We start from the raw sequence: 14,185 nt of genomic DNA, 5'->3' as shown, positions 1-14,185 counted from the left end.
AGAAATAAAAGCAGTTTCTGCTATATAATTAGACTTGATATCTTCTGGACAACTCTGCATGTTTATGACTCACCTACCGCTTACCTCCCCCGTTCCCTAGCTTTACAAGCAAAGAAAGCATTGGGAAGTTGTCAAGAAAACACATTTATTCTTTGGAAGGAGCACTCCAGTCCACACAAACAGCTGCAGCTCAGCTCTGAATTTAATTCATGCATGCAGTAAATGGCTTGCTAACACTTTTGTAGTGAGGTAGTTTGCTCTGACAAAGAAGCAAAATAAAGGAACTGCACTGAGCATAGAAGTAAACATGGAATCAGAAGTATGTCTGCCTCCGTTCGGCTTTTTAGGCACTGAGAAAGATGTGATTTCTCCTGAGAAAAGGCTCCAAGAGAAAGTAGAAGGAAACCATTATTTTTGAGTGTGTTATATAGTTTTAGATAAGGTGCAGTGAGAGTAGGGACCTGCACTTCTCATTTGAGAAAGGACAGGTTCATATATTGTCAGTCACCTGCTAATCTAATACATAACCCCATTGAATATAATGTTTGTTATGACCATATCTTCAAAAGCAGGGACTCATTCTATTAAATAAGACATCCCATCATTTTTTTTTCTTAAAAATGTATTGATAAATTGATAATGTATTGATAGTAGTGGTTCTCTTTCTTCGAAAATTGCACAAACCCAGCTGCACTGGCTTTAGCTCAAGGGATTAATTAGCTCCAATAAAAGCAGTTGAAAATTTCCAAGGTCTGTCTTAGATAAGTATTCAAAAGACTGATGCCTATTCAAAAATTGTCTAAGCTATGTGAACCTGTTTGGCACAGAAATACTGAAAGATTTAAAAAGAGAGCCTTTCACTACATCCTGGAGTGACTACCCTTTCTTGTAGTAAGAGATACCTGTTTGCTGCAAACACAGAGTTGTGTAATATCTGTTCACATTCCAGCATTAAATTTGTCTGTAATTCTCTCCCTTGACCAGATTCACACAGAGAATCTTTGTTCGTTTGTTTGTTTGTTTGTTTGGGGTTTTTGTTTGTTTGTTTTTTGTTTGGTTGGTTTGTGTGTGTGTGTGTGTTACAGTCTAAGAGGTGCCAGTACTTTGCTTGTATTTGTAAACGAGAAAGAATGCTTAAGCCCAAATAATTGATTTGCTTAGAAATTTTCAGCAGTCCGGTCAGAGACTAAAATGTAGGGAGCAGATCCTGAACAATGAATGCGGAACAGCCAAAACCAGTATTCATGAAAATCCAAATAATACAAGCAAGGCTACCAGCACTTGGATTATTATTGCTAAATACATATGCAGAAACTGAGATTGCTGCAACAGATTTTTGACAAAAAATTTTAAAGATTACAGATAATTTTTCTTAATGTTTTTGGCATTTTTGTTAATTCAGACCTTCTTTAGCTCCCCTCTGAATCCGAGAGTATGAAAGGCTGTCATCGATGGAGGCTTTCAGATTGACTGTCACTAAACTATAATTCACCTAGCCTCTTCATCATGTTGCAGAGCCTTATTCTTTGCTGTTACACTTTGCTTTGGGTTTGCAAAGTAAATTCATATGTCTAAAATTGATTATCTCTGCCAGTTTTGCTGTGTCAGGAAGGGCCTTCTCTGATGTTACCATACCAAAAGCCTTAGAGAAACACCAGGAAAAAGCATTGGGCCACAGCTGGTCAGCTGTAGTTGTACCAGCATAGAAAAACAGGGATCACATGTAAAGTTTCTTTACATCATCTTAAAAGCAAATAAGCCAGAGACTGTGGTGAAAATACTCAAATCTCCATGAATTCAACTGATATCAGAAATTGGACCACTTAATGGATCAGTTGTCGGAGCCTTGGGGAAACCTTGTATGATGTTGTTGCTGTTTGGGAAACAAGGTATTGTTAGGGAAATATCAGCTCTAAAAAAGACCAGCCCCTCCACTGGTCAGGTGTACTCTGTTGCCATAGTGCTTAAGGATGGTGCCATCACAACATTCTGTTTGTTCATAGAAGGACTAAGGAAACCACAAAACCACTGTCTCCCTGAATCCCAGTGCCTTTTAGGATGAGTCCCAGGGTGAATATGCACAATCCTTCGCCCTGGATAGTGGCTAAACACATAAAGTGCAAGACAGACAAAAGACAAATACATGGCCTGTGTAAGCTACAAAGAGCACTTATTCATATGTAAGTTTGTTTTTTCTTATAGATCACCCTCTATTTAAGGTGCAATTAGTTATTTGGCAGAGAAGAGAGGGCACATAATTTGTAAATCAGAGAATCTGCTTCCTCTTTTAAGCCATACGTAATTTCCTTGGGGGACTGTTACCATAACCAAGCTCAGAGGAGTCAGTCCTACTGTCTGGCCACAAAAGCTTTTTAATACAAACACTGCTTACTGCTGCTCCCGAGCACAGCAGATGTCTGCCATCAGCTAGTGACTGACTACCGTGTTTGTCTCATGGGCTGGCCAGTACTTCTGGTTGACAGCAAATATCTAGGCTATGAAGTAATGCTGCTAAGAAGCAGCATATAGACATGGAGACTGGCACTCTCTCACAGGAGTTTACTAATCCTTTTGTAGCACAGTCAGAGACAGCAGACATAAAATCAGCAGTAGGGGCAAGCTCTGGAAGATTTGGTTATAATTAATCTTCCATGGGAATGAGTATCTTCCAGTAGCTCCTTTGCTTCTGTGTAGTTTTGATAAAATATTCATAGGCATGGTACAGAGTTCCCCAACAACCTGATAGGCTATTTCCAGCTCTAATAGCTTTAAGTAAAATACCAGGCACCTTATCCAGTTTCCACTCAAGCTTCCTTTGGAGCCAAAAGAAGTTTGTCTGAATGAGAACAAAGAATCTGAGTATCTTGCTCTACTTATCTGGGGGCTGTCACCACCAGCACCTGTGAGTGACCACAATGTCACTGATGGCAGACAGCTTAAGTTCAAAACCCCTGTTCCCTTCCCACTCAACTGTTTTTCCCCTTAGCTTCTGCTCCCACTAACATACTGAGCTTTGTATTGCAAGGACATTGTTCAAACAGTGGCAGAGCAAACACAGGTTGCTCTGGTGGCAGGTGCAGGATTTTTGCAGCACCTAATTTACATCAGCAGCCCTCAGGCAGACATCACTTTGTGCTTGTTCAGCATCTCTCATTAATACCAAGGCAGATTTCTCTGTGTTCTCTGTGTTGTACATGTATTTTCATAGCTCCTGAAGGTCCCAGCTGGGGTCCAGGTCCTGCTGTATTGCAGCAAGGCACACAGCCCCAGTTTTTATACTGCAGAGATTAGTTCATGGTTACTATTCATGTTCCCACTCACCATATTTTTCTCAGTGACTGTGTGAGTAACTTAGTGCTTTTGCTTTGTGTTGGTGTAGTTCAGGTGATAAAACCTTTGGCTGATGGAAACTATCACCACCACACAAAAGATATGCTTCTGTAACTTTTTATAGGGACTGAAAGCCTTGTAACTAAGGTACAGCTATATTTCCATGCAAAGGCTTGTGTTCCATCTTTTGAATAAATGAAAGCTGACTTTTTGCTTCTCTAAGTAACTTACTGACTGTGGCAACTGCAGTAATATCACAGGATTTAGCTAACCAAGAGGGGAATTATGCACAGCAAATACTGAAAATAATGTATTTCCGGGGAATACATTGTGTAACCTATGAGTTCGTCTTGTGGTTTAAATGATGGGCTTGCTGATGAAATAAAAGCGTGCCTTAGGCAACTTGTGAGCAGACAATAGTTTTAGATCAAATAGATCAATAATTTGCCCAGCCACTGCAGAAAATTATTAGAGACACAGAAAAGGGACAATATTATGTTTTCAGTTGGTTATATTTGTCTAACTTAGTCATTATACAATTATACTACTATGCCACTATTATAATTCAACAAGACCAGAGTGTTTGCTTCTGGCTCCAACTGCGCACTACCCACTGGGGCAATCATAATCCTGAGTCTTTTGTGCAACCAGCTGGCCACAAAGAAGCAGAGACAGCACAGACCTCCTTGCTCTGAATAAAGGCTGTCCCTTTAAAAGGTTTACTGGTGCAAATTCACAGGTCACAGCCAACTACAATATATAGAGCCCATGAGTATGTACCCCACAAAAACAGTGAAAGTTTCAAGAGTAAGCTTCAAGGTTATTGATACAACTGCATCTATGAGGACCTTGTAGCTCTACATTATGGTACAGCTTGTTCTTAAAAAATGATGAAATAAGGAATTATTAATTAGAATGACTAATGCTAATATTAAGAATAAAAAGCAGAGGATACTTGTTTGAGCCACCTTTTCCCAATTACTGTTTTGCTCCCTTTAAGTCAATCTCACCTCCCAAAAATCTACTCCTTTGTATGTTTTAGTCATCATTTTTTTATTAGTGTAGAAGTGCACAGCTATCACCACAGTGCTGTACAGGCATCTCATTTGATATATTGAATACACATGACCAGGAAGCCTCCTCCTGCCAAAAGGGCCAGAGAAAAAATGAAATAAGTGAATAGCCTCACAGGTTAAGCACTGCAACATATATCCAGCAGCTCCTTCTGAGTCTTGCCACTTGCAGAGAGTGTCATGCAGGAAATGGTAAGGAGGAGGAAGAAAACAAGAAAGGTGATCAAATGTATGTAGAGTGAAGTATCAAAATTAGAGGTAGCATTAAGAAGGAGGAAAATTGAGAAGAGAGGGAGAAGAAAATAGTGTATTTGGAGGCAAAATGCTTTTGGGAAAGAAGCTTTTGAACAGTCAGCAAATGCAGTTTTATCCCGCTTTGCCCATCTCCTTAATCAAATTTTCCTTCTGCTAGGATTCATCCGCATGTTAGGAGGAACTTCAGAGTTAAGCTAACTTTTCAAGTCAGGAGCAGTAACAGTATGTTCTCAGCATGCTACATCCTTTTCTGCCTTTTGCCTCATTAGCAACCAAATGTGTCAGAGAACAGCACTTAGGAGACCTTTTAACTTCTTAATGTATCCATTGCCTTTCACACAGATATTTTCCATGCTGAAATCATGCCAGTGAGATTTCTGAGAAATCTCCATCTGTTGTATGACATGCTGAATGCCACAAGGTAGCTAAATCCCTTATCCATTCTGACTTGCCAGTGAGATGACTCTGCAGACAAGACGTGAAATTGCGCAGGCTGGATTTCTCCTGCAGGCACATTTCCACTGAAAGTCAGTTGCTTTTAGATGAACACGGCTTTATGGGTTGGCAGAGAGTCTGTTCCTCCTTGAATCCTTGTCTTTGCACTGTCAGTGACCTGGCTTCATGCTGGGCAATCTGGTAACAGATGGCTTTTTCCCCTCTGGGAGAAGTTTTACAAGATGAAGTGGAAGAGTTAAAAGTCATGAGTCAGATTTTTGTGGGTAGGAACAACAATTATTTTTCTTCAGGAGAAAACTGCCTCCGTATTTGCTTGCCCATCAGCTGGTAAAAGAGGACCTTGAGCCACATAAGAACTTCAGGGTGCTACTGCTGGTAATGAGTAGTCACATAATCTCCCAATAATGAAAACAGTGAGGTGTAGCTCTCCTGTATCTTTGAAAGGTGCTACCAAGCAGATGTTAATGGGGTTCTCTCAGGTTATTTACTTTCTGAGAAAACCAGAGCACTGAGAAAATTTAAACCAGATTTTTGCTTGCCTAACTACATGCAGACAAGTTGAAAATGTTGGCTTGGATACTGTCAAGTTCTGCATTTTAAAGACTATATGAGATACAAAAGCCACTCAAGATATGCTGCTATCATGCAGATGATTTCCAGAAGACCTAAGTAAAAATATAGTATCGTATCACACATTTTAATTTGACTTATTCTTTGCTTCTGCAGCTGGGAGGCTGTCTCACACAAATGTCAAGAAATTAAATGCAGTACATACTGTACCTGTAGTTTATACATCTATTATTTGTGCAGATTTTTTCCAGGAGTACATCATTTTGTGCAATAATTGGTTGCCAGCTAGGAAAGGAGAGAAGGAAAAACAAAATAATGTTCCTTAGGGTGGCTGGTACTAGTTAGCAGAACTTTATTAATCTGTGCAGGCAGCAGAATACAGGTTTGGTGGCGTCACTGATATCTTCACTGTGCATGCTCTAGAGGAGAGCTGTTATGGGAGCCAAAAGTCCAACATGCAGTTAGGGTTAGGTAAAGGGATTAAGTAATCCTGTAATGGTTGCTGTTGTATAACTTGTAAGACCTGCCCAGGGAACAGAGGTGTGACTTAATACTACAGCAGCAGTTCTTAACACCGTGACTGCCAAGGGTCAATTGCTATTCCCATTGAAAATCTGGTTTTGCAGCTAATTAAGAAGCCAGACACTTTAATTCACAACAGGCTAAAGCTTGGCATACATACTACTTTTTCTTTCCACTTTGAAAGCTTAAATTAATTAGAAAACAATAAAAATAGAATATAACTAGTGTTATCATTAACTTAGACCCAGACCATTCAAAACAGTGAAAGGAGTTTGATGGTTTTAGGCTTGTCTTTTCTTCACTTAACACAGGTTCAATTTATATTTCAAAGTATGCATTAAGTCCATCACTGTACTGGAAGGCCTCTCCTTTCCAGTCTGTCTGTTGTGTTTAATATACATTTAATTTACATGCCATTAATTTATCTTTAATCTGATACATTAGTTCTGGTCCTCAATACCAAATAATGGAACACTTGAAAGAAGCATTAAATTATTTTGCTTTGTATTACTAATTTTTTTCTTTCTTGTTCTACACAGTGTTTTCCATCCAGCTTATTTTGTTAGCAGTGTTAAACATTACTTTGTAGCAGGATTTTTCATTTTTTATTTGTCATCTACCTAGAGATTTTTGCTATGGTGATACTCAATCATAAAAATTCTAAGTACATGGGAAGACTTAATTTGAGCCTTGACTGAATTTCTGTTTATAATGCACTCCTGTTATAAATTACTTTACTACTTTATCATTTACCTCTTTATCATTTACCTCATTTACCTCTCATTTAACATTACCTTTATCATTTACAGTAAAATAGGAACTTTCCTGCACTTGGCAATCTTGTGTAAAGCAAAATGCCCCAACACACAACAGAATGTTTGATTAAAAAGACAGAGATGGATACATTAGATAATTGCTTAATTCAGATAGATTACACTCAGCCTATGGTCCTGAGAAAAGCTGCACGGTTGCAGGGGAGGTCTATGGGGTCATGTGCTACACAGCTTTTCCCCAAAGGAAGGCTGTAATATTCTGTGGACACACAACATGTACCTCATAATAACAGATCTACCACAGCATAACACTGTGGGAACTGGAAGTCAAAGTTTTACTCTATCTACCCCCATTGCACCATTTGGAAAGATCAGCTGGAGTCAAAACACAGGTTTAGAGATACTTTGTGCTGCTCTTCTCAAAATAGCCATGAGCCCGGCCACAGAAAATAAAGACCAAGGACATTGCTCATTAATCCTATTTTTTTGCTAATCTCTGTAACTGCATGGAAATCACGTGAAAAACATGGAAATGCAAAAATTCATCTGCCTACCCCAAAGAAGTTAGACTTTTCTCGCCTTTCTCAGATAGCCTCATTAGTTTAGGCTGTACTTTCTTTTCAGAAGACATGTGGAGTAGGATCACAGTCTCTACAGCAACAGTTCCAAGATGAGGTTGAAAGTTAGAGATCATAATTGTACAGATAATGTTTCAACTGAGTTGGGATAGGTAATTTCAGTCTCAGTTTTAACTCTTGTAATTGAGAACTATTGAAAACAAAATGAGCACTGTAAACATGACTACTGAATATCACAGTATGCAGGGGGAGATTGTGTGATGCTGGAGGGTTATCCCAAATCTGATTACGGAAGTTTCGTGTTTATGGGAGTTGCATAAATTTATAACCATTATCTTCACAAAAAACATGTAAAGGATTATTTATAGGGTCCTTTTGCTTTCAAACATACTTCTGTAAGAGTGTTTTATTATAACCCTCCATGAGCTTGCAAAATGTTTTATTAATCAGATCTTTCTTACTGTAATTATTTAACTGCTGTTTGTGTCTACACCTAGTATTCTCTGAATATTAAGAGAAAAAGGAAAACCAGGCATTCATAATATAAGAAACAAGCTTTGAGTGCTAGGTGGTAAATAGTAAGGGGAGAAGTAAATTAATAAAGTTAGTGAAAAGCTGTTGTAATCATTTGGCCCCAGGAGACATTTAATTTGTTTTTCTGTTCTTATTCCAATGTGTTATAACATTATTGGAGTTGACTTCATAGGTCAAGTGTCACTAAGAAATTGCATATTTTACTTAGCATTATGGGTTTCAAACATGCTAGACAGTCAATATTTTTCAGGGACACTCCATTTGATACTTTTGCTTTCTAGATAGCCTAATCCACCCTTTAAAATTGAGAACTTAGTGGTCCCCTAGTCTACCTATATCTGTAACAGCGTGTACTGTTTCAAACTGCTGGCTGCCAAAAGCAAGGCAGAGCTAGAGTCTGCTATTATTAAATGTCAGAGTTTTGCAGTTATTGGACTATTCATGACTGAATTCAAGCTTGGTGGTGGTTTTGGTGCTATTTTGGGACTTTCAGTCTAGGAAATTAAGAATTTCCATGTGTTTACTAATACATGTTATTAATTTAAAAAAATGAAGCTATTCCATCTGTTTTGTGACTTTAATCAGGTGCATTCTATCACTTTGCTCGGTCACAGAAATAGCAATGGTACTTTAAAATCTACCACAATTTTGAAATTATTTATTTCCTAGGGTTAGCAAAACCTTTTCAGAAAGAACAAGAATTTTAGCTCAGCCATATTCTGATTTGCTTTCATCTTGGTTTTCATTAGCTGTTCCATTTCTTGGTTTTAGTTTGCACTAAAAATGCCAGAAAAGGCCGAGGTAGAACTTAGTCCTGAGATTTTCAAGTGACCAGATGGAAGCACTAGGAATCTCACCAAAATGCCTGTCCATTGTGCAACCAATTTTGCAGATTAGCTCTTCCCAATACTTAGCCAAACCCAGCTGAAATTCTATCTGAAGTCTTTGAAGTTCTTCTGAAAAAGCAATTAAAAAGAGAGACTCGTTAATCACATATTAACTACAAGTAACTACTTTAAACCTTATATGGTAACTTGGTTGAACTGTTAATAGGGCTGTTTTCATTTTCCTTGATGTTAGTGTTTTGACATTTCAGATTCTCAGAAGCACAACATCAAGTTCTAAATATAAATGACTATATTTTTTGCTCTCCTGGTGAAAGTCATGTATTTTTTCCATAATTGATTTCACGATGTTCAGACTCAAAACATGTGGAGTTCAGCAATTGCATGTGAAATCTATCTTTGATTGTGCAATAGCAGAGCAGTAAGGGCTTTCAGCATACAGCACAGAAGCAGGGGAAGCAAACCCAATATGGAGTTGCACAGATCCAACCCTTTTGTTTATGCCTTCTTTAGTGATGATCTGCCCAAAGAAGAGAGAGAGACAGTGTAATAAAGAGATGGAAGTTTCAATAGCCTTTTTTTTGGGGGCTTTGTTTTTAATATATGTTATATGATACCACTCAAATATAAGGGGCAGGGCACGACAAGAGGGCACAGGAATGATTCATCAGGCAAACAGGCCAACCTTCCTGCTCATCAGAAGAATTCCTCTGAGGTCAGCCACAGAAACCCTCCATCTGTATCAACAGCCCAAGAGAGAGTGACAAAAAGCACATGGAAAGGGCACAGGAAGGACCTGCAAATTGAAAATGGTTCCTTTTGAGATCTGCCAATACCTACTCACACAACATACCATGTCAGTTCTGGGTAAGACAGAAACATAGCCTTCAACTTGTAACAGCAGTTGTTATAGGCGCCATCTTTCATAGGAAACAGAGAGCAGAAATGCTGTACGGATGTGATGGTGGTTTTCAAACTATAGGAAGTTACAGAAAAAGCATCTTAGTTCTTATAGTTAGCCTTTTTCATAATTCAGGAAGCTTGATGTGCTGATGAAATCGAAAGGCAGCAGATGTGAAACAAATGGAAATATTCCTGGAGTTCCTGATTGACTTGAGGAACTCACTGACACTGGACACAACTGAAGTCAACAGCTTAAACCTAGGCAAATTAGAAAAAAAAGTGAAAACCCTTGTAGCTACACTCATGTCTGGCTCCAGGGACTCCCCATTCTGCAGAGCACATCTGGTCCACTTAGTGTTCAAACAACAAACCGGTTTAAGATGATCCTCATGAGACAAGTAAACAAGGTCATGCTTGCAGAACAGGATCACAGAATCACAGAATCACAGAATGTTAGGGATTAGAAGGGACATCAAGAGATCATCTAGTCCAATCCCCCTGCCGGAGCCAGAACACCTACATGAGGTTATACAGGAATGTGTCCAGGCAGGTTTTGAATGTCTCCAGAGGAGGAGACTCCACAACCCCCCTGAGCAGCCTATTCCAGTGATCTGTTACCCTCACTGAGAAGAAGTTTCTTCTCAAATTTAAGTGGAACCTCTTGTGTTCTAGTTTGAACCTGTTACCCCTTGTCCTACCATTGGTTGTCACCGAGAAGAGCCTGGCTCCATCCTCATGACACTCACCCTTTATTTATTTGTAAACATTAATAAGGTCACCCCTCAGTCTCCTCTTCTCCAAACTACAGAGACCCAGGTCCCTCAGCCTTTCCTCATAAGGGAGATGCTCCACTCCCTTCATCATCTTTGTTGCCCTGCGCTGGACTCTCTCCAGCAGTTCCCTGTCCTTCTTGAACTGAGGGCCCCAGAAATGGACACAATATTCCAGGTGTGGTCTCACCAGGGCAGAGTAGAGGGGAAGGAGAACCTCTCTTGACCTACTAACTACCCCTCTTCTAATACACCCCAGGATGCCATTGGCTTTCTTGTCCACAAGGGCACAGTGGTGGCTCATGGTCATCCTGCTGTCCAGAATCTTCAAGTAGGATTTAAAACTCATTTTAAAAACTGTTTCAAAAATGACAAAATTATCTGTGATGACTGTTTTCAGCACTTTGCTATCAAACATTCAGTGGAGATTGCTGTTGGAAACTATGCTGATTTCCTAAGGCAACCGTTGTCTTCCTATGCTGTTGGCTTTCAGGTAGAGGAGTCCTTCTGTTGCCTCTTGCATGAGTCTAGATTAACAGGCTGGCTAACTGCACAGACATTTACTAAAATGTTAAGAAAAACAAAAGTTGAAATCTATGTTTAATGCTCCAGCTGTCTGCAGATTGAAGAATAAAGCATAAATTTAAATGAGCTCACCAAAAATAATGAAGTCTGGCTGAAAACCATCTGGGCAAGAAGCAACTTTAAAATCTGGAGTTAGTCTGAGTACTGAATCTGATTCCAGTAAAGCTTTAGTATGATTCCAGCAAAAATCCAATTTCCCTGCTGTTGTTTTCTCTGGGAACTAATTTTTAAAACCAGTTGTAGTCATGCCATCGCTTCCAGAAAACAGTTTGAAGTGGATATAAATAAGGATAAGGTTTTGACCATCATTTTCCCTTTCTGAACTTAAGAAACACTTGATGCCCCCCCACAAAGTTTTTTATTTATCCAAAACCTCATATACGCGGAAATGGAAATGAGTACTAGTGTCTAAAAGCTAATCTAAGTAACACTAGCTGCAAAATGGAACCAGGGGCTGTGTTTCAGTTGTATATGGGCATCCAGATCACAGTGAGTAGGCACCTATGCCTAAGACTAGGCATAGGTTTCTTTGAGATGCTGTTTACTGCTGAAGCTTCCTATTGGAAGCTCTTGTTCAATCAGAAGGACCTTTATTAGTTTGTTGCAAAAGCTGCTGATAGCAGAGATCGATCTGAAGCAGGTAACACTGAATGATGCTAGAACCAAAGTGGGAACACTGGTGTTGACTTAACTGAAGTGTTTGGCATCGTTCTGAAATGAAGGATATATATGAACAAACAGGTGAATTCTGTGCAGTTTACCTGGATTTATGTTGCGGAATACCTTCACTAAGACAAAGCTGAATGTCAAATCCACAGTGTACTCAAAATATTCAGGTACATCAGAGGTACCCAAAAATATGCTGCATATGAAAACCCAGATGGAGAGATGCAGAAGAGAATGTTCTTTGTAAAGCCAGTTGATACAGCAGGTACTTCCATGAAGTGGATCATGTAGCAAAGACTGAGCAACAGATTAGTCTCAAGAAAGTTCCATTAACATGATAAAGAATTATTTTTTTTATGTCTAGAGGACATGAAGCCGCAAGAAAATACCTTCCCTTCCTGCCACCTCAGTAACTGCAAATCAGTATATTATTCAGTAGAGATTACAGAGTGATATGAAGTGTTCCAATAAATTCCAAAAGTGCTAGCAGGCATGAAAGCTCATTAAACAGAAAAGCAAGAAAAGAGAGGAAAAGTCTTCTTTTTAATGTTATAATCTCATTGCCAAAGCAGCGGTGTAATAAAACTTGCAGTAATAACAATCAATGAAACATTTGTGAAAAAACATTTGACATGTTGTAGGTCGAATGACAAAGCCAACTCAGAGTGCAGGAAAATAAATGCCTGACCTGTGACAACAGAAGAATGTTGTTACAGTTTGTAAAGCAAGAACAAATAAGGGGTGGAATAAATTAGGCACACTGGAAGGGAAGATAACCCTATAAAGTGAATGGATTTGAAATACGGAATTATTGTGACTGTCACCAAGTCAAAAAAAGCGTGACATGGAGTAGTTGCATAGCCAGTGCAACGTTGGGAGTTGCCCTTCTGAAAGCACACTGAGAGAAGAGCAGACTAGAGGGTTCATTTTATGCTAAACTAAATGAATGCCTAGTACAACAGAAAAGACTACGAAAATGAAGACCTTTTGATAAATCACCAGTATATGTTGTTGGTAGATTAAACCATATGTTCACACAAGGGAAAAACATTGCCCAAAACTATTTAAATTGCTACCATTACACCACCCCCAAGTTATAAAAATAGCAGAAAACTTTTTACAGATAAAGTCATTCTTAATCACCAGAAGGAAATGGATTGCACTAAAACACTATTATAACAGAAAACAGGCTTTTATTTCCACCCCCCAAGGTCTTGGGATATTAGCAGGGGCTTAGTGAATGCAATCACAGAACAAAAATGCAAGCAATGTATCTGCCAGGAAACATCCCATTGACATTGCTACCAAATTTGGAGATCACCTTGGAGCAAGAGCCGGGAAATTTAAAATAAATAAATAAAATTGAAACATCATTATTAAAAAGAAAATGTATAAAAATATGCACCTATTTAAAGCCACTGAAAAACTCAGAACATCACAAAATGGACATGAACCATGAGAAAGTGAAGGCTAGTTTTGGCACATACTTTTCAACACTTTAGAGAAAGAGGTGCTGTTCTAGAGAAAGAAGCAGTGATGGGATGATGCTACATTTGAATACAATAGAGAGAGATTTTTCAACTTGATTTTGGCACATTTTCTACAGAGGAGAGAAACTCTCAGCTCCTTTAAAATGAAGATCTACAAAGATTCTGTTATTGTCTTTGGGAAAAATGGGAAAGATTAGAAGAATTTACAGGTTTCTGAGATATACTGATGAACATTATGGGCTGTGGGTTTCACAATTTGGAATGTAAACAGTCTAGTAGTGGGACATTTTCCAAACAAATGGTTTTCACATTCATTTTGCACTTCTTTTTTCATAAAATAGCCAATGACATTTTAAAATTTATTTAGATTCTTTCTTTAAACATTGTAATTAATTTTAGGACATTAAATTATTTATTGAAAGGGTAACTTTCGTCTTGGAAAAATAATCTTTGGCTAGATAATATGTAAAATAATTTTGGAGATGATTTCAGGAGCTATGTAGACAACCGTTTCACACAATGCTACAGGGAAGTAAAATGAGTCATTTAAGCAGTAAGAGATTGAGAACAACCGTAAAAATGTTATTTTCTGTGAAATATTCAAAGAGCTCTAGCAGACAAATGAGGGGTATCTTCTGCTCCCAAGATACTACTCTGTTCCCAGGGTTTCAATGTGTCAAATCATCACTCTGATTACTTCTTCTCCCACCTCTTGTCTGCATTCTCAATATGATCTTGTGCTCTGAGGCAGGATCTGATCCTTATGAATTTATATGATGTGTCACAGAGAGCCCCCAATGTTAAGTGCAACCTGAAAACACCAGAGCAATGAAAA

General features: G+C 38.6%; 1 long non-coding RNA gene across 1 annotated transcript in view; it reads right to left on the bottom strand.

Annotated features, from left to right (window-relative positions):
• LOC110363939 (uncharacterized) overlaps window positions 1–3,011 on the bottom strand; it is a 50,406-nt gene extending 47,395 nt beyond the window's left edge. The window contains exon 1 of the long non-coding RNA XR_010471367.1: window positions 1,405–3,011. This is a non-coding gene — a long non-coding RNA (uncharacterized LOC110363939). The remainder of the gene's footprint in view (window positions 1–1,404) is intronic.
• Window positions 3,012–14,185: the final 11,174 nt, after the last annotated feature.

Source organism: Columba livia, chromosome 3 (assembly GCF_036013475.1).
Source record: "Columba livia isolate bColLiv1 breed racing homer chromosome 3, bColLiv1.pat.W.v2, whole genome shotgun sequence".
NCBI classification, from domain to species: domain Eukaryota; kingdom Metazoa; phylum Chordata; class Aves; order Columbiformes; family Columbidae; genus Columba; species Columba livia.
The sequence above is the reverse complement of the archived record's forward strand: the minus strand, read 5'-3'. Positions and strand labels throughout refer to the sequence as shown.